Source organism: Microcaecilia unicolor, chromosome 4, assembly GCF_901765095.1.
Source record: "Microcaecilia unicolor chromosome 4, aMicUni1.1, whole genome shotgun sequence".
Lineage (NCBI taxonomy): Eukaryota > Metazoa > Chordata > Amphibia > Gymnophiona > Siphonopidae > Microcaecilia > Microcaecilia unicolor.
The window spans coordinates 158,505,014-158,532,421 of NC_044034.1; the positions used below are offsets into that span (position 1 = coordinate 158,505,014).

General features: G+C 41.2%; 1 protein-coding gene across 1 annotated transcript in view; it reads right to left on the minus strand.

Annotated features, from left to right (window-relative positions):
• LRRC4C (leucine rich repeat containing 4C) overlaps positions 1 to 26,309 on the minus strand; it is a 164,689-nt gene extending 138,380 nt beyond the window's left edge. The window contains exon 1 of the mRNA XM_030199471.1: positions 25,624 to 26,309. The gene's annotated coding sequence lies outside the window, so the exon portion shown is untranslated. The remainder of the gene's footprint in view (positions 1 to 25,623) is intronic.
• Positions 26,310 to 27,408: the final 1,099 nt, after the last annotated feature.

Genomic DNA, 27,408 nt, shown 5'->3' on the forward strand with positions numbered 1-27,408 from the left:
ATGTTCTTAGTTTGGATGTTCCATCATTTAATTTTGTTAAACTCAATGCCGGACCAAAATAAAGGAGTGTATTCCCATTACAAATGAGAGTAGTGAAGATTACTGAAACATTAAAAAAAGTATTTGAAGACTATTCTTTTTCAACAGGCTTTTGGAGATTTTTTTTTTTTAAATGACTACTTTCTCATTACAGCCTACTGAACAGATGATGAGGCTCAACAATTCTGAGAAATAACTGTTTTTATGTTTATCTATTGATTTGTTTTTGCACTTTTGTATTGTGTATGTTTAGTTGTTCCCTGCTAAAAAAAAAAAAAAGGTAGATTCTGTGGGTTGTTTTTTTTTAATACATAAATAAATAAGTTAATTTATGTTGTTTCAGTGTGCACTAAAATATTTTCCATGCATAATCTATATAAAACTGAGTATCTTACATTGTGCGCAAAAAGATAACACATTCTACAATGAAACAAAAAAAATATATAAAAAACTTTAAAAAAAAATGAGGAATGATATGGGACAGCATACTTTTCCATTCACATCCCTAGTTATGATGAGCAAATCTTTCTTCCTCTTTAGATTTAGCTTACATCTTTTTTTCAGTGGTAGCTCAAGGTGAGTTACATTCAAGTACAGTAGGAATTTTACTGTCTTTGGAGAGCTTATGGTCTAAACTTGCACCTGAGGCAATGGAAGGTTAAGTGACTTTCCCAAGATCACAAGGAGCAGCAGCAGGATAAACACTCTCTTGGGATTTCTGTTCAAGTGGCAGGAAAACAAATGCTTAGATAACCAGCCCCTATCATAACACTTTTCAGACCTGTGTTCCACCAAGTGAGCATTCTTTTAGTGTGTGTTTTCTGGTTGGAATGATGTGAATGCATGTGCAGAAAATTATAATGCAAAGAGGAAGTGCAGAACCCCTCCAGGATGTTTAAATATTATATTGTAGTTAGTATAGAATGTTGCTTCATTCATTTGGGGGGGGGGGGGGGGAGGGAGTTATCAATATGGGCCATTATTAAGCTGGGTTATTTTTACCACTAATTCATGCTATTTTAGCACAGGGTCTCAGTACATAAAATGGGACCCTGTGCTAAAATAGCAGTACTTGTAATATAAACCATCTTAACGGTAGTCCACGTTGATAACATCCTCCCTTAAATGCTGGATTTAATTTGGGGTCCTTTTAAAAAGCCACTGTAAAAAGTGGCCTGCGGTAGCGCGATCACATCTTTTGGGCACGCACTGGGCCATTTATTACTGCATCTAGGAAAAAGGGCCTTTTTCTAGGGGCCAGAAAATGGATGTGCACTAAAATTGAAACCAGCGCATGTCCATTTTCGGCCTGAGACCTTATCGCCACCCATTGACCTAGTGGTAAGGTCTCATGCGCTACCTGCGCGGTAAGCATGTAATGCACACCAACTGCTGTTTACTGCCAGGTAAGCAGCCCACAGTAGAAAACAGAAACTTAATGTCTACTGTGGAATTTGTCACACGCCAAATTTGGAATTACCACCAAGATCACGTGCTTTAATGGCAGTAGTGCCAATTCGGCGCTTGCTGTATGTACATAAGCCCTTACACAGCTTAGTAAAAGTGCCCCTAAATGTGCTATGTCTCATCATTCCCCATGCTCCTTACTGCAGAACAATGCTTTACTGACATAGCTCTTCAACAGACACTTTTCTTATTTATTAACTAAAATTATAGAACACGTCATAGAAATCTATATAAACTGTTTATAATGCTTCATTTCTTCTTTGGTATTGAACTATATATAGTATAGGCCAGTGTTTTCCAAGTCTGGTCCTGAAATACCCCTTGCCACTCAGGCTTTCAGGATATGCACAATGAATATGCATGAAAGAGATTTGCATATAATGGAGGCAGTGTATCTAAATCAATATTCATTGTGGATATCCTGAAAACCTGGCTGGCAAGGGGTACGCCAGGACTGGACTTGGGAAACACTTCTACAGGCTTTTTATTCACTGTTTGATTTCACAATAGACAGCTTTAGGAACACTGATTGACCACTGAACTAGTTGGACGCTCTTATCTTCCCATGCATTATGTATCTACATGCAATGAGAGAGTTTTATAGCAACAAGGCTATTGCTTTCAAACTGCCAGTAGAGAGCTTGTCTGCTCATCTTTAATTAAAAAATTACCCACATACCCAGGGGAGATTTATAAAGCATTTACAAGGTTAAAGGATTTGTGTGTGGGTTTTGTTAACCATTTGGATTCCATTCCCCAAAATGCTTCACAAGTCACTCTAGAGTTGAATTACAAGAAACCTCAAAAGCTTAGTAAGAACATTTTTAAACAAAAGCACTAAATGATCACTGTAGTGTTTATACTGCTATGCTATAAACCATTTGCAAGCATTTACTTCACAGTAATTATTATTTACCCTTGGTTAAGCGTTGGTTAGGTGTCTCTACATTTGAATGTCATAAAAGATGCGACAAATACCTACAATAACATGGATTTTTAAAATTAAAATGGACATTCTTTGGAATGCACTCAAAGGAGATTGGGGGAAATTTGAACTAAGATATATATGTCTGTTTCAAAGTCAGCTCAAGGTATGACAACTGCTACACTGTCCCTCAGTTACTCCTGGATTCTATAAATGGCGCCCAAAGTTGCATTCAGTTTGTATGCGTAATTTGAGTAACAAGCCAATTACCCCCAGATTCTTTATAGCATGCCTAAAGATCCGCGCCAAAAACCAAGCGTATTCTGTAACAGTGCGCTTAACTTAATTGGCTTAACAAGCCAATCAGTGTTGATAACAGCACTTAACAAGCAATAATGAGCACTAATTGGCAATAATTAGAATTTACATGCACTTTCTAAGTGTATTCTGTAATGCAGTGCACCTAACTTCTAATGCATGCAGCCAACAAGGGGTGGGGAAATGGATTTTTCATGGGCTTTCCAAAATTTACATGCATAGTTACAGAATATGGCCCAGTGCTCCTAAATCTATGCGTCAAGATTTAAACCATATTTTCATTGGTGTAAATAGATGCGTGTAGTTTTAGGCGCTGGGATGTCAACTAAGCATATTCTATATATCAGGCCTAAATCTAGGTACCGATTAAAGAATATGCTTAGGCACAAATGTTTTCCATGTGGGGTTTTAGGTGCCATATAAGAATACCCCCCCCCCTTAGTTCCAATAATTAGGTGCTAACAATCAATTATTGGTGTTAATTGGCAATTTGGATTTGCGCACACATCTCGCTAAGCGCTATTCTAGATGTATACACAAATCTTTTAGCGTGTAACTGAAAAGGGGGCATGGCCATGGGAGGGGCACGGGTGGGTCAGCAGCAATCACTAAGATGTGTGCTGTATTACAGAATTTGGGGATTTGTACCTAATTTTCACGTGAGGATTTACACCAGGTTTTAGTAGGTGTAAATCCTCATGCCCAATGCTGGGCACAGATCCTAGTGCTACGCACTATTCTATAAATGACGCCCAACTTGGAGCACCGTTTACAGAGCTGCGCTCAGCACACATACCTTTTCAGTACCATTTCCTGAATTGTATCCTTAGAGTGCAAAATTGCACATGCAGTGTATAGAATTCTGCCAGTTGCCCACTTAATTGTTAAATTAGTCTCTAATTGGCACTGCTAATTGGCTATAATTGTACTTAACTGGTGCTAATTGGCACTAATTTTAAGTTGCGTGAGTAGCTGAACTTAGGAGCCCTTTTACTAAGCTGTGGTAAAAGGGGGCATGTGCTAGTGTCGGCGCATGTTTTTGATGCACGTTGAGGCCCCCTTTTACTGCAGCAGGTAAAAGCCCAGGGGGTTTATAAAAAAAGAAATGGCTGTGCAATAAGTGAACCGCTTGCTGAGCCGCCATTTCCAGGGGAACCCCTTACCGCCACTCACTGAGGTGGCGGTATGGGCTTCTGCGCTAACCCAGTGATAACCGATACTGTCAATTAAGTTCCAGTGCTACAAAAATAGAAAATATTTCTGTAGCACCGGAAATGGTGTGCTGGGCGTGGGAATTACCGCCAGGCTCCTGCGGTAGTTCTGGATTGGTGCTCAGCAAGCCTGTTGCCGCGTGCCAACCCTTTAGTTGGTATTCTGTAGGATACTGTCTGTTACTTGGCTACCTGAATGAGCATTTACACCAGCTGTTAAGCTAGTGTTGGTGCTTATGCCTAAAAGGAACGGAGTCTGGAGTTAGCAGTGGAGGAGAAGGGTGCAGATAACAGAGATTTATATATATATTTAAACACATCAACGCTAACTCTAGGGAGATAATTTTAAATGTGCCAATATTTAAAGTGTACAAAGAGAAATGCAACTGTGCAAAAGAAACTTTAATGTCTAATAATTAATACTACAGTTAGTCCAGAACACTGTCATCCATCTCCTCTCTCATGCTTACTGGTTTGACCTCATCACTCCTCTCATTGCGTCACCATCAGCTTCCTATTTCCTTTCATATTCAACATAAAATTCTCACAATGACCCATGAGGTTCTCCATTCTGGTACCCCAGCCTACTTTTCCTCATGTTTTACCCCTTACAGACCCTCACACGTCCTGCGTTAAGCTTTTGAACAACTTCTCTCTCTCTCTCTGCCTTCAGTCTATTGTTTCTGCCTTCAATCCACCTGTCATTCTACATTCTTCTTCATTGTCACTTCCCTCTGGAACTCTCTCTACTCCGAATGCTCTTATCCAAAGTTCAAAGTCACCTTAAAAACCCATTTATTTACTCTAGCGTTCCCAGGATATTGGTGAAACCGGTAGCTCAGTATTTCTTCTTCCTCTCTTATCTCTTCAGTCTTTTCCTGCTTTTCTTTCTATCCTTTGCATGATGTAGTTCCTTTCTGGTTTTTGTACTGTATACCATTTTTGATTATTAAGTGAAAGGCAGCATATCAAATACCAACTAAGCTAAGCCAAACTTAAGGAGTCCTTCAATTAAACCACGTTAAACACTTAGGGATCCTTTTTCAAAGGCACGCTAGCATTTTCAGCATGCACTAAAAATAATGATGTGCTGTACGCTAGAGACACCCATAGGAATATATGGGTGTATCTAGTGTTTAGAACGTGCTACAATTTAGCATGCACTAAAAGCCCTAACGTGCCTTTATATAAGACCCCCTTAGGACCTTATTCTATAAAGGAAATGCTCCTAAATTTACAGTCCTAAAATGTATGCTCCTAATTTATGAGCATAATCTATTTTGGAACATAGAGTATGCTCGTAATTTAGGGGCATAAATTTAGGAGCATAACCTTTATAGAATAAGGCCCTTAATGCACGTTATGCCATGTTAATTGCTAGTGCAGAGTCATGTTAAGGGGCTTTGCAATATTTTCACAGTTCCTGCATAGTAAACCAGCCATTAAGGACTAGGTTCTATATATCACGCCTAAAAAAATCAGCTCTGAAATGAAATACAACATGCAGTTTTCTCTAAAGTAATAATTGCTTAAGTAGAAATTATCAGTGTTGATTGGCTTGTTAACTAATTAAGTTGCATGCACAAATCCAGAATGCGACTGGATTTGTGTGCTCAACTTAAGTCACGCTATATAGAATCTGAGGATAAGTGCTTTTGGTATCAGGAGGCATAGCATAGGCAGAGAGTGGGTACGGAAGGCATCTGGCTAACTACCTAACACAGAAATAACATGTGTCCACTTACCATCTTCTAAATAGGAGATGCTCAGTGCTTCTGCATTAGCTGCGAGCAGGTACTGCGTTTCTCATTTTAATGTTAACACGTTAGAAAATAGTTGGAGCACCTTCAATAGATGCAGAATTAAATTTGCAGCTACCATACAGTCAAACGATATACTAAAATGTGATCACTGCAAATTTTACCACATTGTAGAAGAAGGGCCCCTCAAATTAGTCAATTCAGGTCCTTTTATTAAACTGAGCTAAAATTACCATGGTGTGAGGGGGTATATAGAACACTGCTCCCACCCTTAAGGATAAGTCCCCAGGTAGTCTGAGCCATGTTAAAACCACTAGTCCCACCCAGGGGGGATGAGATGGGAAGAGTGGAGCCAAAAGGACAGGAACCAGGAAGTATAACAGGCAGGGCCAGAGTGAGGATAAGGTGGCCCAGGGAAGGAAGAAATGAAGCCTCAACATATGTATTTACTGGAGCCAGACCTTGAAATCCAAAGAGAGAAAAAGAGAGATAAAAAAATTGTGTTTGGGTATGGCAGTCACAGGCCATAGACCGTGTTTTGGGCCCTGTTAGCCATAGGCCCATGCTAGGACTTTTCCACATCTGAAGATAAGAGACTTTACCTTAGTTCCTAGGCCTGTGAAGTAACAGGCCTCAGATTATAGGGGCCCTTTTACTAAAGGGTTGCCACGCAGCAACTCAGAATTACCGCTGGTCCAACATAGGTGCTGGCAGTAGTTCCGCCCCCAGCGTGTGCTATTTCCGGCGCTAGCAGAAATATTGAAAAAATATTTCCTCAGGGGTTACCCGGTGGTAATTGCTGCCCGGTTACCACCGGCTTAGCACAGGAGCCCTTACCGCAAAAGTCCTGCTGCCTAATTTTCACTGTGGGAATTGGTACTACATACTGTTCTATAAAGGGCGTTTATCCCAGGGTACCCTTTATAGAATAGCGCTGAGCAAAAATTTTTCCCAGTGCCCAAATATGGGCATCATTTACCGAATCTAGCCCTGTGCTTAATGTGGTTTAGTAAAAGGGTCCCTTAATTATTAAACAAGCATTTACTTTATATCTAATTGTAAAATTTAATTTAAAAAAGAATGCTGAAGCTGTAGAAAAAACTTTTTAATACCTATTTATTTAAATAATTTAACATTTCTAATCAGTTTTATATGCTTATAAAGATGCATTTGTAACGTAAATTGATGCTTCCTTATTTTCTGGAAATTAAGCTCCATAGTTCCCACAGTTGTTTCCTACCCTATCCTCCAAGGAAACCATTTATATAGTTAATAATCACTGTGTCGAGACAAATTGTGACAGGACAGCTTTTTGTGCATCCTTGCTGTAACTAAAACGCTGTCTCAGGATAAAGCTGTGTTCTGACCTCCTGTAAATAAAAAGTAGATTGCAAGGGAAATGTACCTGAAGAGCCTTTCGGATCAGAGCCTACAAAGGTGACAACGCCAATGTCTAGAGCACATTATCTTCTACTTAAGAATGAACTCATTCTTGTTTCTGTCAGGTTAGTAGGTTTGGTTCATGCATACCAACAACAGCATTGAACCTTATTCTTAAGCCAAGGTATGTTGGGTTCCATCCCAAACTCTCAGACTTGCTGTTAGTGTTTCTCATAATCCTTACATTCATCCAAAGAGCACATCCTTTTGCAGCCTACATGGTGTGATATAATCAAGGTGTGCTTGGGAGTTAGTTTTTAAATCAAGGTACCTATGATAATTTCTTCTATTTCTGCATCCATCTGATACATTTCCCTGGTTTTATGCATAGTACAGATCAGGTGTTCTGGAGGGGCATTTTCGATATAATATCCAAATCCAATTTGGGAAGTTTTGCCAAAAAAGTACAAAAATCCAGTGCCAAACATAGTCATGTTCAAATCAGAAAAATGTCTTATCTTTTTGGCTCAGAAATCACACAATTTTAGATGTTTTTGTCCTCAGCAAATTTAATGCTAAAAAATGCAGGATAATACACTTTGGGGTACTTTTACAAAGCTGCGACAAATGGGTTTTTGATGCAAGTTGAGGCCCCCTTTTACCACAGCAGGCAAAAAGCAGGTCTTTCCTTTTTTTAAAGAAATGGCTGTGAAGCAAGTGAAGCACTTGCTGCGTGCCCATTTCTGGGGGGGGGGGGCACTTATCGGGTACACTCCATTTTTGTAGCACCAGAACTGGCGTGCGCTGAGGGTGGGAACTACTGCCGGGCTGTTGCGGTAGCCCAGTGGTACTTCCATTTTAGCGAGCAGTAAGCTTTTGTTGGGTTTACCACCGCTTTGTAAAAGACTCCCTTAGGTTGCAAAAATCCAAGGGAAAGTTATAATATAGGCGGTGAACTATTTCTGTGTACAAAAGAGTGAGACTTGGGGGTGATTGTGTCTGATGATCTCAAGGTGGCTAAACAGGTAGCAAAGACGATGGTCAAAGACAAAAGGATGCTTGGGTGCTTAAGGAGAGGGATGGCCAGCAGGACAAAAAGAGGTGACACTCCATTTGGAATACTGTGTGCAATTCTGGAGATCACACTTACAAAAAGATATAAGCAGAATGGAGTCGGTCCAGAGGGCAGCTACAAAACTGGTCAGTGGTCTCTTTCATAAAGAAGCATTAATATAGAGGAAGTGAGCCTCCTTCAAATGAAGGAAAACAACTCTGGAACGAGAGGGCATAGGATGAAGTTAAGTGTTTATAGGCTCAGGAGTAATCTAAGGAAATACTTTTTCACAGAAAGGGGGGTGAACGCGTGGAATTGCTTCCAGGTGAAGGTGGTGGAAACGAGGACTGTGTCTGAATTTAAGAAAGTGTGGGACAGGCACGTGGGATCTCTTAGGGAAAGTGGTTGCTGTGGATGGGCAAACTGGCTGGGCCATTTGGCTCTTATCTGCCATCGTGTTTCTATATTTCTATCTAGTACAACTTTCTTTAAGGGCAATTTTCAAATAAAAAACGTCCAAGAGAAAAACAAACAAAAACAAGCCATTGGGATGTCTGAGGGCCAGCACTAGATTGGCCACACAAGCATTGCAGAGCAGTAGGGCAACCTAGAGGGCACTGCAATGAACATCACATAAAATGTCCTTGATACATATCATCATATCCCACATATACTATATGGTGAGCCCTCTAGAAACAGCAAAAAAACTGTACATTACCCAACTACACACCACTTTGATAGTCTTTATGCCTGCAGGTATCACCAATATGTGGGTTCAGTAGATATTTTGTGGTTTTTGGAACACACTGACACTTTCCACCACAAGTGTACCATTTGGAGTGGGATATGGGCCTGGGTCCCCTTCTCTACAGTCCACTGTACCAACCACTATGCTACTTCAGGGACTTGCTTGCTGCTCTAAGAGAAATGGCCATTATATCTGCAGCTGTCATACAGTCTTTCACCTCTTAGGGGGTAGGAGGGGATCAATGACTACTGGAGGATTAAGGGGGGGGTGATCAAGGGGGGAGGGTGATCATGCCTTTATCCCTCCAGTGGTCATCTGGTTAGTTTGGGCAACTTTTTGGCATTTAGGCATTATTGAAACAGGTCTAGCCAAAAACATCTTATTTTTTGCCCTGGACATTTTTACAAAGTTCTATAACTGCAGAAAAATGTCCAAATCATAAGCCCACCCCAATCCCGCCCAAAACACACCTCCAACACTCCCTCTTGAGATTTAGACAAACTGCATAGAAAAGTACCTTAAAAATAAGTTTTTAAAAATTATTTTTTGGACACACATAACGGATGCGCACCAAAAATGAAATTACCACAAGGGCCACGTAGTAGCCAGGTGCTAACTCCAAATTGGCGCACGTTGGGCACGCGTAGGCAGCTACGCAGCTTAGTAAAAGGGTCCCTAAGCTTGTTTGTGTACTAAGCTTCCAACAGTAGTGCCTAACCAAAAGAGGGCAGGCTGTCTTCAACTCTATGCAAATGAATCTGCTCTGGGTTCCTTTCTCATGTGTCTTTATCTTACGTCCTTTCAGTATTTGTTTTGTGTATTAGTTTTACATGTTTGTGTGTCATATTTTATGTTGCTGTTATGTTTGTTTTACTGTTATCTGCTTAGTTGTAGGTGGAATAGAAATACATAAATACAAGAGTAATATCAGGCTCATTTTCGAAAGAGAATGACGCCCATCTTTTGACACAAACCGGAAGATGGGCGTCCTTCTCACAGGGTCGTCCAAATCGGTATAATCGAAAGCCGATTTTGGATGCCCAATCTGCTTTCCATCGCAGGAACGGCCAAAGTTCAAAGGGGTGTGTCGGAGGCATAGCGAAGGCGGGACATGGGCATGCCTAATACTTGGACGTCCTCGACCCAAAAACTCTGGAACGATCTGCTAGCCCCCAATCAGAACCAAGGCTTATATCCCCAAATTTAAGCAACTCTTGAAAACTAATTTCTTCAATCTAGCCTTTGGGCACCCATGGGCTCATTTTCAAAAGAGGACGCCCATCTTTTGACATAAATCGGAAGATGGGCGTCCTTCTCACAGGGTCGTCCAAATCGGCATAATCGAAAGCCGATTTTGGACGTCTCCAACTGCTTTCCATCGCAGGTATGGCCAAAGTTCAAAGAGGTGTGTCGGAGGCGTAGCGAAGGCGGGACTTGGGCGTGCCTAACACTTGGACGTCCTCAACCCATAATGGAAAACAAAAGGGCGTCCCTGATGAGCACTTGGATGACTTTACCTGGTCCTGTTTTTCTTACAACCAAGGCACAAAAAGGTGCCCGAACTGACCAGATGACCACCGGAGGTAATCAGGGATGACCTCCCCTCATTCCCCCTTTTGTCACTAACCCCCTTCCCACCCTCAAAAAACAATTGTAAAAATATTGTTTGCCAGCCTCTATGCCAGCCTCAAATGTCATACTCGGGTCCATCACAGCAGTATGCAGGTCCCTGGAGCAGTTTTAGTGGGTGCACTGCACTTCAGACAGGTGGACCCAGGCCCATCCTCCCCTACCTGTTACATTTGTGGTGGTAAATGTGAGCCCTCCAAAACCCACCAGAAACCCACTGTACCCACATCTAGGTGCCCCCTTCACCTATAAGGGCTATGGTAATAGTGTACAGTTGGGGATAGTGGGTTTGGGGGGGGGGGATTGGGGGAGCTACAGTGGTGGAAATAAGTATTTGATCCCTTGCTGATTTTGTAAGTTTGCCCACTGACAAAGACATGAGCAGCCCATAATTGAAGGGTAGGTTATTGGTAACAGTGAGAGATAGCACATCACAAATTAAATCCGGAAAATCACATTGTGGAAAGTATATGAATTTATTTGCATTCTGCAGAGGGAAATAAGTATTTGATCCCCCACCAACCAGTAAGAGATCTGGCCCCTACAGACCAGGTAGATGCTCCAAATCAACTCGTTACCTGCATGACAGACAGCTGTCGGCAATGGTCACCTGTATGAAAGACACCTGTCCACAGACTCAGTGAATCAGTCAGACTCTAACCTCTACAAAATGGCCAAGAGCAAGGAGCTGTCTAAGGATGTCAGGGACAAGATCATACACCTGCACAAGGCTGGAATGGGCTACAAAACCATCAGTAAGACGCTGGGCGAGAAGGAGACAACTGTTGGTGCCATAGTAAGAAAATGGAAGAAGTACAAAATGACTGTCAATCGACAAAGATCTGGGGCTCCACGCAAAATCTCACCTCGTGGGGTATCCTTGATCATGAGGAAGGTTAGAAATCAGCCTACAACTACAAGGGGGGAACTTGTCAATGATCTCAAGGCAGCTGGGACCACTGTCACCACGAAAACCATTGGTAACACATTACGACATAACGGATTGCAATCCTGCAGTGCCCGCAAGGTCCCCCTGCTCCGGAAGGCACATGTGACGGCCCATCTGAAGTTTGCCAGTGAACACCTGGATGATGCCGAGAGTGATTGGGAGAAGGTGCTGTGGTCAGATGAGACAAAAATTGAGCTCTTTGGCATGAACTCAACTCGCCGTGTTTGGAGGAAGAGAAATGCTGCCTATGACCCAAAGAACACCGTCCCCACTGTCAAGCATGGAGGTGGAAATGTTATGTTTTGGGGGTGTTTCTCTGCTAAGGGCACAGGACTACTTCACCGCATCAATGGGAGAATGGATGGGGCCATGTACCGTACAATTCTGAGTGACAACCTCCTTCCCTCCGCCAGGGCCTTAAAAATGGGTCGTGGCTGGGTCTTCCAGCACGACAATGACCCAAAACATACAGCCAAGGCAACAAAGGAGTGGCTCAGGAAGAAGCACATTAGGGTCATGGAGTGGCCTAGCCAGTCACCAGACCTTAATCCCATTGAAAACTTATGGAGGGAGCTGAAGCTGCGAGTTGCCAAGCGACAGCCCAGAACTCTTAATGATTTAGAGATGATCTGCAAAGAGGAGTGGACCAAAATTCCTCCTGACATGTGTGCAAACCTCATCATCAACTACAGAAGACGTCTGACCGCTGTGCTTGCCAACAAGGGTTTTGCCACCAAGTATTAGGTCTTGTTTGCCAGAGGGATTAAATACTTATTTCCCTCTGCAGAATGCAAATAAATTCATATACTTTCCACAATGTGATTTTCCGGATTTAATTTGTGATGTGCTATCTCTCACTGTTACCAATAACCTACCCTTCAATTATGGGCTGCTCATGTCTTTGTCAGTGGGCAAACTTACAAAATCAGCAAGGGATCAAATACTTATTTCCACCACTGTATGTACCTGGGAACAATTTATGAAGAGGGTGCCAGGTTGGTGTCCTGGCATGTCAGGGGGACCAATACTTCCCTGCCCCTCCATCAGGATGTTTTGCGAGGACATCCTCAACAAAACTTGGGCGTCCCTTTCTATTATGCCCCTCTATGTGTACCCCCTCATTCTATAACTTGGTACCTATGTTATAAAATACTGGCACGTCAGAGGAACTGATAATTGGCCCTTATGCATGTAAGTGCTAGGTGCTATTTTGTAATATATACACCAAAGTCACTTAGGGGTCCTTTTACTAAGCCAATGTAGGCACTAGCATGTGCCTACAGTGTGACAAAATGCATTGCTGCCCGACATGCTGAGGCATCCCGCAGTAGTGTGCCCATCTGTGTGCACTAATCCCAAGCTAAAAAATAAATTTTATTTTTTCTGCGTGGGTGGTGTGACTATGGGTGGAGAGTAGGCGTGTCCTGTGCTAATAGGGTAGCATATGCACATTGCTGCACGCTGCCCGATTACAAGTTTAGCATGGGAACCCTTAGCACCTACAAAATAGGTGTGTTGGTAAGGGCTCCTGTGGTAATGGCCATGCGCTAATTGGGTAATTAGTGCTTGGCTATAAAAGAAAAGTATGGAAATGTGGCTATTTTACCACTGTACTAAGAGTGGCCGCAGCGAACGGGAATCCCATGTGCTGACAACAGCGCCAACCACTTTTAAGCATGGCTTACTAAAAGGGCCACTTAGCATGTAACTGTAAGGGGACATACACATGGATGGAGCGGGGACATATCATGGACGTGACGCCAAATAACACATGCAACTTGCAGAATACTATCAGTGGCATGTCTTGTATGGGTATCGAAGTTCAAACAAAAGTTGAATAAAGAGAAAACCAAGTTACTATTATTTAGTAGTTCCAACACTGTGGCAAGTATCAAGGATTTATATATTGATGGTATAAACTGCCCATTAGAACATACTTTACAGATTCTTGGAGTAATACTTGATACATGCCATACTTTAGAACCTCAGATACAGGCAGTGGCAAAAATTGTTTTTAGATTATATGGAAATTAAGACGCATTAGACATAATTTTACTTTTGATCTTTTTAGATTGATTGTGCAAACAATGGTATTGGCCGATATGGGTTAATGGAAATTCATTTATTTGGGCTTTAAAGAGGCTAATTTTAAGAAATTGCAGACATTGTTAAATACCACGGCCCGAATGATTTTTAAGAGTTTGAAATTTGAGAGGTCCACACCTTTATTGCTACAATTGTACTGGTTGCCTTGAGTTATATATCTTCACTTAGTTATCTTTTTTGCAAGAAACTTTAGGTTCAATTCAAGGGAAATTTTGGTATTACATTATCTTGCTCCTAAAAAGGTTGTTTATAAGATGTCTTTCTCTACAACATTTGCTCACCAGGCAGCCAATCATTGGAATAAACTTCCATGGGAAACTAGACACCAGACCAATTATGAATGCAAACCAGAGAGGCACTTCGGATCACACAGATGCAACACAAAAGTGAGTCCAAAAATGGTCACAATACAAATATCATTATTAGAAAATCACCCAATGTGATCCACATTTTGCCCACTCAAAGGCTGCCTCAGGGGTACAATATTACAAAACAATCATAAAATTGCATTAACATAAAATTCAAATATAAAATTTTAAGTTATGCTTCAAAAACAAAACACACAACATACAGAATATGAGGGAACCACATCAAACAGTGGGCAAAACGTGGACTATGTCAGGTGATTTTCCAATAAAAATATTTGTATTGCGACCATTTTTGGACCCGCCTTTGTGTTGCACCAGACAGATGATGGTAATGTCTGTAAAATGTTTAAAACGTATTTATATAGGAGGTATCTGATGTCTAGTTGATTTTTATAAAACCTATATTGTAATGGTCCTGGGAATGCCCATCTTCTTACTGTGTAAGTCACACTGAACTTTAATAAAATGTAATGTAATGGAGCTCTTAGGCACATCAACCTACACCAGCTATTGACCTGTCTTATATGGGTAAGACAATAGCTTTGTGCCAGCATTTTATAATGACTTAGGCATGCTCTGAAACCATTATAGAATTGGTGCTAAGCATACCCCAATGTGGCACCTACATCTTTCATGCTATCTACAAGCTGAGACGTCATCAGCTTCAGACAGACACTAAGGGCCCCTGTTTTTAGTGCACACTAAAAATAAGTATGTGCTAAACACTAGAGATGCTCATATATTCCTAAGGGTGTCTCTAGCATTTAGTGCATGGTAATAATTAGCACGCGCTAAAAACGGTAGCGCGCCTTTATAAAAGACCCCCTCTCCTCTTTAGATGTAAGCTGATTTTTAGAACTGCTGGCTTTTAGCATTTTTATGTCAATTTCACCTCAGTATTTTGCTGCATAAGTTCATCTGCTGGTTGAAAGGATCCCTGACAAAAGGCCTGCATGCCAAAACATGGCCTGTGTTGGGCATTTCTTGTCAACACTCTTTACATGTTGAAATTGAAGGATATTCAATCTTTGGAATTCATTGCCTTGAATCTCGTTCATGGTGCCTTCCACTCTAGTGCTGCTCTTTTGACTTTTTGTGGAAGTTTTTGGTTTCCTGTTTTGTTTTGACCTACATCTTGGCGCCAAGTTATAAAATTGCCCCTGTAGTCTACTATCCAATGCAGCTATTATCGATCTCTAACCTTATGAGTTTGCTTTGCTTATATACCATGAGAAGAAGAACCCCCATTCTTAAAATAGGGTAATTTGGGTTGAATCACAGTCTCAGATCTACTCCTAAAGCTCTTCAAAATCATAGTACTGTGCCAAAGAGAGTTTCCTTCATAAGCATGTGACTTCTGGTGTAAAGCAGAGAGCCTCAGACTTTTTCTCAGTTCAAATATATGAAGAATTCCAGTTTCCATAGCTATGAGTTTAATTTGGATGACCTGTAACTACTTGCTATGCACAAGTTTGACAGCCTATGGTTTCCACCAATTTGCATATCCTTAACTAAACCCTCAGAATCAACCCGGTTACTTGTTCACAAGCAAAAGTCTTAAACCACCTGTTGTAAGAACCACTGGGATGCCGGGGGAGTGAATGACGGGTACTGTAGTGCTAAAGGAACAGTCACTATGGCATAAGAGCAACAGCTACTGCAAACAGATTGAACTCTCTAAGGCAACTGCAGAGGAAGTTCATAATATCAACACCATTATATCAAACTTTTTAGATGCAATAAAAATAAAATAATGAATAAACCTACTATAATTGGATTTCACAATGTCTTGGACAGAGAAACATCTCACATATTCCCATATTAGAATGTCACTCAACTTAAACTACTGCTGAAAAGGCCTGAGCTGAAAAAAAAAAAAGAAAATCTGACAGTTCCAATTTACAATGGCAAGTAAGGACTTGCACACGTCCAGCGTATGCCAAATCAGCATCACTGCCCGACTACCTAGTGCCCCGGGCAGTAATTCCGAATTTGGTGCGTGCCAAAAACATGCGGTAAAAATATTTTCTATTTTCTACCTCAGGGTGCCAACCTGGCAGTAAATGGTAATTGGCACACACTGCATGCTTACCACATGGGTAGCATAAGAGGCCTTACCACTAGGTCAATGGGTCGCAGCAAGATCTCAAATCGAAAATGGACGTGGGCTGGTTTCATTTTATTTCTCACCATTTAAGCAGCACTTTCTCCCACCCCACCCCGGTTCCTCTTCTTTCTCTCTCCTGCTGAAAATGGCATTAAATCAGAACATACTGTGCCGTCAGATGTAGATGAGGTCTCAACATATCTACCCAGAAGCGCTTCCTTACCAGTCACTCAAGCTGTGTGCATGCTTGCCCTGCATTTTAATCCTCCCAGTGGTTTTGGGAATGGAGTCACTCACAGTAACTTCATTGTTCTAATTGTCAGAGACTGCAACAGTTTGCTTGCCTGAAGCCATCCAATTAACATATCACCGCTACACAAAATATTGTAATAGTCTATATGCCCTGTCAACAAAAGTAAGCATTACACTCCACTTCTATCAACAGCTCTGTTTAATTAGGTGCCCATTTCATTAACAAATGGAGAGAATATAAGCTGGCAGATAGCACAAATCTACACAGTATTGTTAATATTTTTGCTGGTACCTTTTCAGGTAGATGCTATAAAAAATGTATTTGTGTCATTCAGACCAGGGGAAGCTCTGCTTGAGGACTGATGAAAAAGAACTGTCTTAGGCCTTGAACAATTGCCATGGCAACCTGGAAACACAACTACAAAAGCAGACATCTAGCCTCAGTTCTGCACTTCTCTCACATAAAGCAGAGAATCACACTTGGCCTAAACGTTGCCTGTCTTCCATGAAAATAAAGGACAAACATTAATGGCCTTATCAACATAGTTTTTTGGAATAATGCCAACTTTGCAAATGCTTGCAGCTGAAGGCACACTGAAAATGTGTCACCAATGGGGTGCAGGGATGCTCTATTTTTGCTGGAGAAATAACATTTCTCTTTAATGCCATCAGGTTTTCACAGCTACCGGCATCACTAATTGTGAGCAATCTGTAACTAGAAAAGTTAAATTAGTACATTATTGAGAAATCTCTGAGCTGAATAATTATAACTTTTAGAAACGGTGCCAAGGGAAAGCAGTTTCATCGTATATACCAGCACAAAACACATGAATAAAAGGAGATGCAGCCTATGCAAAATGCAGAGCTGTCAGGCATTCCAAAGTATTGAATATATTTTAGTTACAGGAAATGTGATTTACATATATTTATATCTTATTTACAATTAGGCTGCAAAAGACAAAAGGCTTAGCCAAAGGAACCTGTTAAGCTTTTCAGTAAATTTTCACTTTTAATGGGCTTCTCCTTATTTAAGAAAAAAAAAAACCATTAAAAAAATCAATAAAACAATACAAAAAAATCTCTACTCGGTAGATGGAAACAGGGTTTTAAGATAACTTCTAAATGTTCCCTGTCATGGAGATGGTACTAAATTATGCTGCATGTGTTTGAGTGTTCATAACAAATACATTTTCCTTGTCAAAAGCCTATGGGGGTCTTGTACTAGGATGTGGAATTAGAAAAGGTACAGAGAAGGGTGACAAAAATGATAAAGGGGATGGGACGACTTCCCTATGAGGAAAGGCTAGGAATTTTCAGCTTGGAGAAAAGAAGGCTGAGGGGAGATATGATAGAAGTCTATAAAATAATGAATGGAATAGAACGGGTAGACGTGAATCAACTGTTTACTCTTTCCAAAAATATTAGGACTAGAAGGCAAGCAATGAGACTACAAAGTAGTAAATTTAAAACGAATTGAAAAAATATTTCTTCAATGAACATGTCATTAAACTTTGGCATTCATTGCCAGAGAATGTAGTAAAAGCAGTTAGCTTAGCGGGGTTTAAAAAAAAAGAAAAGTCCATAAGTAATTATTAAAATGACTTGGGGAAAATCCACTGTTTTTTTCTAGGATAAGCAGAATAAAATATATTGTACTGTTTTGGGATCTTGCCAGGTAGTTGTGATCTGGATTGGCCACTGTTGGAAACAGGATGCTGGGCTTGATGGATCTTCGGTCTGTACCAGTATGGCAATACTTATGTACTTTTAGCCTGTGGTAAAAATCAGTTGGCTTTAAACGCCGAGATGCCCATAGGAATATAATGGGCATCTCAATGTTTACCGTCAGCTGATTTCTACCATGAGCTAAAAACGCTACCGTGGCTTAGTAAAAGATCCCTTATGATAAGTACATATATATTCATTCCATATACATTTCTTGTGGCTAGCCTGAAAACCCAACAGGTGGTGGGGTCCTTGGGACAGCTTTGGGAAGCCTGCATTAGAATATGTTACTCTGGAGCTCAAAAAAAAAAGCCTCTCAGCAATCCCCAAGGCCGTTGTAAAGGCTGCGACACTGAGCTTTCAAGACACAACAGTCTATTCAGTGAAGGGGCTTCTTATATTATCTGCTTGTGTTGAAAATCCATAATGAGTCGAGCCCTTGAGAGATGAGAAAAGGTTAATACTGCAGCAGCCCAGAACCTGAATCTGTACTCACTGGATGCCAGTCATACAGTCAAGTCTACAGATGACTCAGAAGGAGACAATTCAGACGCAGCAATCAAATACTGCAACACTACTCATGATTCTCAAAGATAATTAGCAAAGAAGTTGTATCGTTTGGTTTCAAAACAAAGTACTTTTTTTGTCTATGTTAATGTAGTGTATTCTTACTGAAATGTACTAAGATTTCCAAACTATACACCCACAGTTATTTAACATCAGCTCATTCTGTTTCTACCCATATATCTCAAATACTGTGGAATATAGTAATGTGTTAGTGGCCCTTGCTAATGCTGCCACTGAAAAAATGAAAATGGTCAACAGGAAGGAAACTAGGATGAAAGTGGCGCAGCCCACAGTAAGAAGCCCTTTTACCAAAAGGTTTCCGTGTGGCAATCTGAAACTATTGCTGGCCCACTGTGGCCGCAGGTGGTAGTTCCGCCCCCAACCCACACGGCATTTCCAGTGCTGACAGAAGTTTTCAAAAATGATCACCGCAGGGGGTTACCTGGCGGTAATCGGGCAGCACTGCGTGGGAGACCTTGCTGTCACTTCAATAGGTGGCAGTAAGTGCTCCCCCTGAAATGGCTTTGCGACAAGTGCAAACTTACTGCATGGCCATTTTTCCCACATTTTTAGCCGCTGTGGTAAGAGGGGACACTACGCACGGCAAAAACTCATGCTGCCGCTAGCACATGGCCATTTTACTACAGCATAGTAAAATGTGCCCTAAGCCCTTTTATGTTTAAATATATTTATTGGTGCAATGAGAAACAAACACAATACTGCCCTTGGAGGGATACTCCATACACCACTAAAGTCTTCTCATGATGATCGAATACAATACAGTGCAAATACTTTTTAATTTCCCCCCCCCCCACCTTACCCCCATCCCCTTCCCCTTGAACAGCTCAACTCCCCCCGCCCCCCCCCCCCAGACTCCTCCACTCTATGTCACACTTAAGAATTCAAAATTCTACTACGCGCTACTGCAGTCAATGAGTCCCAGAAAGGGGACCAAACTTGGCAAAGTCTATCTCCTTGTGGCGAGGATAGGTCTTCTATTCCCCTACGCTCCAAAAGCTGTGGTAAGCACGCGCTAGTGCTTACCGTAGCTTGGTAAAAGGACTCCTATGTGACAAGGTTGCCAAGGGGCCATTTTACAAAGGCGTGTAAGGGCCTATGCACGTCCAGCATGCGCCAAATCAGAATTACCACCCAGCTACTGCATGCCCCAGGCGGTAATTCTGAATTTGGCACATGCCAAAAACACATGATAGAAAATATTTTTTATCACAGGGAGCCTACTTGACGGTAAATGGCAGTTGTCACGTGCTGCATGCTTATCTCGTGGGTAGCGTGTGAGACCTTACCGCTAAGTCAATGGGTGGCGGTAAGGTCTCAGGACGAAAATGGACACGTACTGGTTTCAATTTTAGCACACATTCATTTTCTGGCCCCTTAGAAAAGAAGCCCATTTTCCTAGACATGGCCTGTCACACACCCAAAAGACGTGATTGCACCTTTTACCGCAGCATAGTAAAAGAGCCCCCAAATGATTTCATCATTCATTCCCTTCAATATCAGACTTCAGAGGGGTTTTTATTATCTTCATGGCCTATTTTACAGCACAAGTAATGTGCTGCTGTATTTTTGTGAAGCAGCTAAGGATCCATTTTGAAAACAGAGGGTTCTTCCCCTACTTGAACTCTAGACTAGTGGAATCAGAGGTACAACTACTGTTCTATTGAATGGGTATCCAGCAAGGTGAGGGAGCATATTTTTGGGAGTATGTAACAACCTACAAGCTCCTAATTTTCATTCTACTCTTTTATTCAGCAACACACTTAATAGTCCATCAGTCTGTGCAGGATTTTCAGTGGAATGTTTCTCTTTTAAGTAGAAAGATTATGTAGAATATGTGTGCACTGAGTTAAGAGCTCACATAACAAAAGGCATACTATAATGGCTAATAGGGAGTCATGGCAACCATTCATGTGTTACTGGTAAGAATACATTTAAGAACATAAGATCCGCCATGTTGGATCAGACTAAGGGACTCATTTTCGAAACTGAAAAAACATACAAATGGTACAAAGTGGCAGATGGACTTTTTTTTTTTTTGCAAAACATCCAGGTCAATATCTTTGAAACTCATTTTTAAGATGTTTTTCTACGCAGTTTGTCTAAATCTCAATGGGGGCATGTTGGAGGTGTGTTTTGGGTGGGACTAGTGCGGGCCTATGCTTTGGATGTTTTTCTGTGATAATGGAACATTGTAAAAGTGTTCAGGGCGAAAAATAGCAACATTTTTGGCTAGACCTGTCTCAATAACGACTAAGAGGTCCTTTTACTAAGGCGCGTAGGTGCCTACGTGCATCCAACATGCGTCAATTTGGAACTACCGCCCAGCTGCCTTGGGCGATAATTCCATTTTTTATGTGCAGCCGATACGTGCGGCAGAAAATATGTTTTATTTTTTACCGTGTGGTGCTAACAGGGCGGTAATCGATAGTGTACGCAAGCTGACGATTACCGACCACGCATGAGACCTTACCGCTAAGTCAATGGGTGGCAGTAAGGTCTCAGGCCCAAAATGGGCACGCGCCAATTTTTATTTTGCTGCACATCCATCTTTGGCCAAAAAAGGCCTTTTTTGCAGGTGCACTGAAAAATGGACCTATATGTGCCCAATACACAAGCCTACAACAGCACAGGCCATTTTTCGGTGCACCTTAGTAAAATGACCCTTTAGTGCCAAAATGTTGCCCAAACTGGCTAGATGACCACTGGAGACCCTTCCCCTTAATCCCCAAGTGGTCACCTACCCCTCCCACTCCCCTAAGTGGTAAAAGTGATAGTACATACCAGACTGTAAGACAGCTGCAGATATAATGGTCATTTCTCTTAGAGCACGAAGCAGGTCCCTAGAGTAGCCTAGTGGTTGGTGCAGTGGACTATAAAGAAGCGGACCCAGAAACCACAAAATACCCACTGAACCCACACACAGGTGACACCTGCAGGCATAAGGACTATTGTAGTGTTGTACAGTTGGGTACAGTACATTTTTTGCTATTTCTGGAGGGCTCCCCATACAAAATAAGGGGGTTATGATGTGAATGTGTACCTGGGATTTTATGTGAAGTTCACTTCAGTGTCCCCTTGGCTGCCCCACTGCTCTGCTGGGATGTCTGTGTAGCCAATCGAGTAAGACTGCTGGCCCCCAGACATCCTAATGGTTTGTTTTGTATTTTTTCCCTTCAATCCTTTTTTGTTTCAAAACGGCCCTTAAAAAAGACAACTGCACACAAAAATGTATAAAATGGGTGATTTTCAAACCAAAAAGATAGACATTTTTCTGGTTCAAAAAGGACCATGTTCAGCACTGGATCTTTGGACTTATTTTTGACCAAAATCAGATTTGGACATCATATTGAAAATGCTTCTCAACAGGTCCATTGATCGCAACATCCTGACTCTTGACTGTAGCCAATCCAAGTCACTAGGAAGTACCTGGCATTTCCCAAAAAGTAGATATATTTCTTGCAGCTCACACACCAGGATAAGTAGTGGATTTGCTAAAGCTACTTGACTAATAATTGGTTATGGACATTTCCCCTAAGAACTTGTCCAAACCCCCTTTTAAACTATACTATGAGAGATGGCATAACATCACTCTCCAGCAACCCATTCTAAGCTTGATTGCTCATTGAATGAAAAAATACTTCCTTTAATTAGTTTAACATATGAAGCTTTTCAGTTTCAAGAAGTGTCCCTTAGTACAATACAAAGGTGTCACCTGTTAAACTGTTTCTTCCCACACCACTCATGATCCTGTAAAACTCTATAATCTCTCAGTTCAATCTCTGAGCTAATATGTTTAACCTTCCTCATAAGGAAGATATTTCATCCCCTCTATCATGTTCATTTTACTTTTCTTTATCTTTTCTAGTTCCCCTACATATTTATTGAGATGGTGTAACCAGAACTGCACATAATACTCAAGGTGTAATAACAGTATAGATCTACACATTCTCTGTTTTGTTCTCCATTCCTTCCCAAATAATCGCTAATATTCATTGTGCTTTTTTGTATTGCAGCTGAACACAGAGATGAGGATTTCAATGTATGGTCTACAATGACTCCAAGATTCTTCTCCAGGAAGGTGACTCCTGGTAAGGAACCAGAACTGTATAGCTATAGCTAGAACTGTTTGTCCCTACACATATCATTTTGACGCTGTCTACGTTAAATTTCACCTGCAATTTAAATGTCCTGTTCCCTAGTCTGGTAAGGTCTTTTTGGCGTTCCCCACTGTTTTAATTAGTTTGACTATTGTTGTGTCATCTACAGGTTTGATCACTTCATTCATTGTTCTTTTTTCCAGCTCATTAATGAATACATTAAACACCTCTGGACCTATTGGGGATCTCTGAGCCACACCACTGTTCACCTCTTTGCATTGGGAAACTGACTGTTTGGCACTCTGCTTCTTAACTGTTAACCACTTATGAATCCACAGCAAGGCATCACTTCCTAACCCAAAATTGTTTAAATTTCCCTCATGAAGGGACCTTATCATACAGTATACCAAATGGACAGGCATTATTTATGCATTTTGACACTAACATATCTTGCTCTTTTAGTGTGTGATGTCACCAATTAATGTAAAAGCTGTTCTCATGACCCCCTGACATTGTGATATTGATCACAATTGATTGGTTGTGCCTAAAGTTTTATATATATATATATATATATATATATATACACATACACACACTCTCTCCCTTAAAAATATTATATTGTATATTGATATTTTTACATATATATATATATGTTTATATACACGCTCCCTTAAAAATATTATATTGATCTATTTACATTATATGTATTACACACGTTTATATGCATAGATAGGTATAAACGTTTGTTCTCATGCTGAATGACTGATCTGCCAGCATAACTTTGGTCCGTTACAGAAACTGCTGACATAAATACGACACAAAGACCAGCAGAGAACATGATAAAATATGCAGAAACCCACAGGCAGTCTAGCAGCCAGCGTGATTATTTTCTACAGGTTGACAAAATTATTGCCCATTCAGTATCCCAATGGGAAGCATGTGCCCAGAAAATAAATTTGAGGGAAAGAGAATCACACTCACATTCCATTCTATTACCAAGAAATACGGCATGGCAAAATGTGGCCAAGACATCAGTTTTGAAAGGAAAATTTCCCAGTCCCTTAAGCATCTGCCCGTCTGGCTCACTAAATCAAGCACTAACAGCACAGGATCCAACAGAAGACCCCTTGGTGCCTTAAGGCAGCATGTGTACTCTATAGGTTTGACGTCAGAGCAATGAGGCAGTGTTCATTTGTGATACTGATGACCTAAGTTTCATGACAGCAATGAGCGTAACCAGACTTGGTTTCAAGGTTTTTAGCACATGCAGATAAAATATGGACCTCTCCCATTAAACAGTACTCAAAATAAATTACATTTCTATATCTATCTATATGCCTATAGATATAAGAAATATCCCAGGGAGTTCCTAAGCAAAGATTAATTCATCCGCACAAAAAAGGCAGTGAGAGAATGTCTCTGTGTTGTGCTCTTACTGGGGATTCTTTTCATGCCTCCCTTTCCTAGTGCCAACCTCAGACTGTAGCTGAATCTAAATCAGAAGCATTTCTGTTTCTTCAAGCATCTAATTGCTACATTGTAGAAAACTGAGCTCCAGTCTCAAGTCACCATTTCTCTTATGCTGCTGCTTTCTTTAGCCTTCTTTACAGCAGCTCCATGGATAAGAAAAGAACTCCAGTTTAAACCTGTAGTATAAATGCCAACTATATGCCTGTAAAAAGATCTAGTGAAAATCGGTGTCTTTCCTGCAGCATTGCTCAAACTGGTATATATACTATATATATATACTGCAGGAAAGACACTGATCTCACTAGATTCCCCCCTCCCCCATTGGATATACTCTGCCGTATGGTGAAGAGTCAATACATTACCTGCTGGATCAAAATCCATCAGAGTTGAAGCTGGTTTGGGTAAAATCTTAATGCCTTAGAATCCTGCCTGTTTATTAACTATAAATCTCATACAAGTCCTGTGGTGTCCCACAGGAACAGGGAGGATTTACAGCAAAACCACAGCAAATTGCCTAAGAGGTCTGGAATGCATCTGTGTCTTTGGTTGTAGCCTCAGATAGATGTACACACGCACACTCATTCACAATATTTTAACATGTTTCTCCTGTAACATAGAGAATTATAGAGAAAATGTGAAAGAGCAGAAGAGAATGTGGTACAGCACACACAAATGCAGGAGCGCATGCACGTACATACAGACAGAGAGAGAGAGAAAGAGAGAGGGAGAGGGAGAGAGAGAAAAAGAGAGAGGGAGAGAGAGAGAGAGGGAGAGAGAGAGAGAGGGAGAGAGAGAGAGAGAGAGAGAGAGAGAGAGGAGAGAGAGAGAGAGAGAGAGAGAGTGTGTCTTTGAGCCCATAGAAACACAAATAGAATCCAGCAAACTGCAATGAATGGTTCATCCGGCTTCTGCTTTTTATCATTCATCATGTCCTTAATATACTGTCGGATCAAAGGATGAAACCTACACGGAATCCCTTGGGCTTGTAATGGCTAAACATAAAGGTGCTCCTTAGCTCTTATCACCATCTATGTCCTTTTAGTGCCCTAAAGTCTAGGCATTGCCTTATCGCTTTTGCTGGGCCACTCTAGGAATAATTCAAAGGTCCTGTACTTAAGAGGACATGAGTATTCCAGACCACCAAGGTGTCTTCTACCCTAGGACCAGTACAGCTACTCAAATTCTAAATTTAGTGGCCGAATGAAAATATTGTGCAGAATCTTAATTTTATTTTCGTAAGGACCGTTACAACACGGGGATTACAAGAGTCGCGCTATGAAAATGCAAGGACATATCAGACTCATTTTTATCCGTGCAACAGAGACATGTAATTCTAAGGGCAAATAACATGATTTGGAGGGTGAACTAAAAAAGAAAAATCACAGAGTTAAGCAACTCTTATAAAATGAAATAACAAAAAAGGCACTCACTGTATTTCAGGCAGAATATCCAGAAGGGAAATCCAGATGCTTAAAGAACAGCGGGTGAAAATACAGGATGTTACCAGTAACCACTATCACTAATGCCACCAATATATATGTATATAAAATCCAGCTGCAATTCTCCATCAATTTCAATCAGCGCCAGCACAGATCCAACCCAACCGTTTTGACTTCATTCATTACCATCAAATTCATTTTCCTTGTGTCTCCATTTCGCTATTCTCTCTCTCAACTTTACTGGATTTGGGGCAGATCTAGACAGATTCCCCCGGTCTCTTTCACAGCAACCACAAAATAAGAGAGACCCAGTTTAAGATGCCTCCTTTTTTTTCTGAGGGGATGGATGGTGGAAAAAGAAACCACAAAGGAAAAAAAAAAAGAAGAAAAGAAACTTTTCCTTGCCACACTGGCACCAATTTCCCCCCCGTTTTAGTTTCTCTCACAGCTGCCGAGGACTTGTCAGATCCTCAGTGGTCTCCATTTTCACGCCTCCTCTTTGCACAGATCCCGATCCATTTTCATGTCTCTTTTGCAGGTCTGTCTGTGTGTGTCTGCACCTTAAGTCCTCAGGATCAACATCCATTTGTCCTTTTCCCGCTTCCTTCCACACACTGTCAATCCCATCCATTCTTGGTCCACATTATTTCACTGTCCACAGGGGTCATTTTTCAAAAGTGTCCTCCAGCTTTTACATACTTAATTGAAGGCAATCACAAAAGAGCCAAAAAAAAAAAAAAAGCAATGAACTTCTTTTCCTGCCCACCCCCCTCGTCTCTCTCATCTCCCCTCCGCCCCCTCTCCAAAGATCTGATTAGATTTCTGATCACAACTCAGTGCGGAATGGCTTTTTTTTATTCAGCAATCAAGACATTCAGCTCTCCAAACTCCATGGAATCATTTTCCTTTCCCTCGACCTCCTCTGCAGTTTCATGATATCACATTAAATCGAACGATAGCAGTAGTGCAGGGAAAAGCCAAATTTCCCACCGGTTGCCAACAGTGAATTGCCATTTCTTTCTCCCTCTCACTTTGCTGGTGCTCGCCCACTTTTAAAAATCAGTTTTGATGAATCCAACTCTGACGAACCGCCAAGGAAAAAAAAAAAAAGCCAGGGACAGCGGTGGTCTCCGTCCCCTCCTGGGTGAATGTTTAATTTTCTCTCGTCATCAAGACCTTACCCACTTCCTCCGCCGCTATAATCATCTTCAACCTGCATCATCGAGAAACCAGGATGCAGAAACTTTGCTACTGCATGCAATCTTTTGCCCTGGCTGTTTTCTTTTGATCTCTCGGCCCTTCCGATTGCAGCTTGCTTCCCCTGCTCCTTTCCAGCTGTGCCCCCTGTGTTGGCATCCACTGGATCTACCAGATTTTTCCTCTCTGCATAGGAGAATTTAAGTTGTCATTTGCCACATGCCATTTATCTTTCTCCTCCTCCTCTTGAAATGATTCATTCCCACGGGCACTTCTTTAAGAAAAAGAATCCACCATCAACGCCTCCAGCCCTCCGATGCATCTCAGAAACGTACAATCCTTGCAAAAGTGAAAGAATTTCAGGTTTACTGCGAGCTGCCATGCAAATCCACCTCCAGAGTTACAGTTTGCAGATGTCAAGTTGCCTTTGCTGCCTTCACCCCTCCTTTTTCTTCCTTGCCTTTTCTTTCTCTCTCGCTCTCTCTTTTCCACCCTTTCTCCGCTTGTGATGAATAAAATACAATTACCCAATTACCTCCCCTCATCTTAGCACTGATTGGTCAACTGCGTTATCACTTG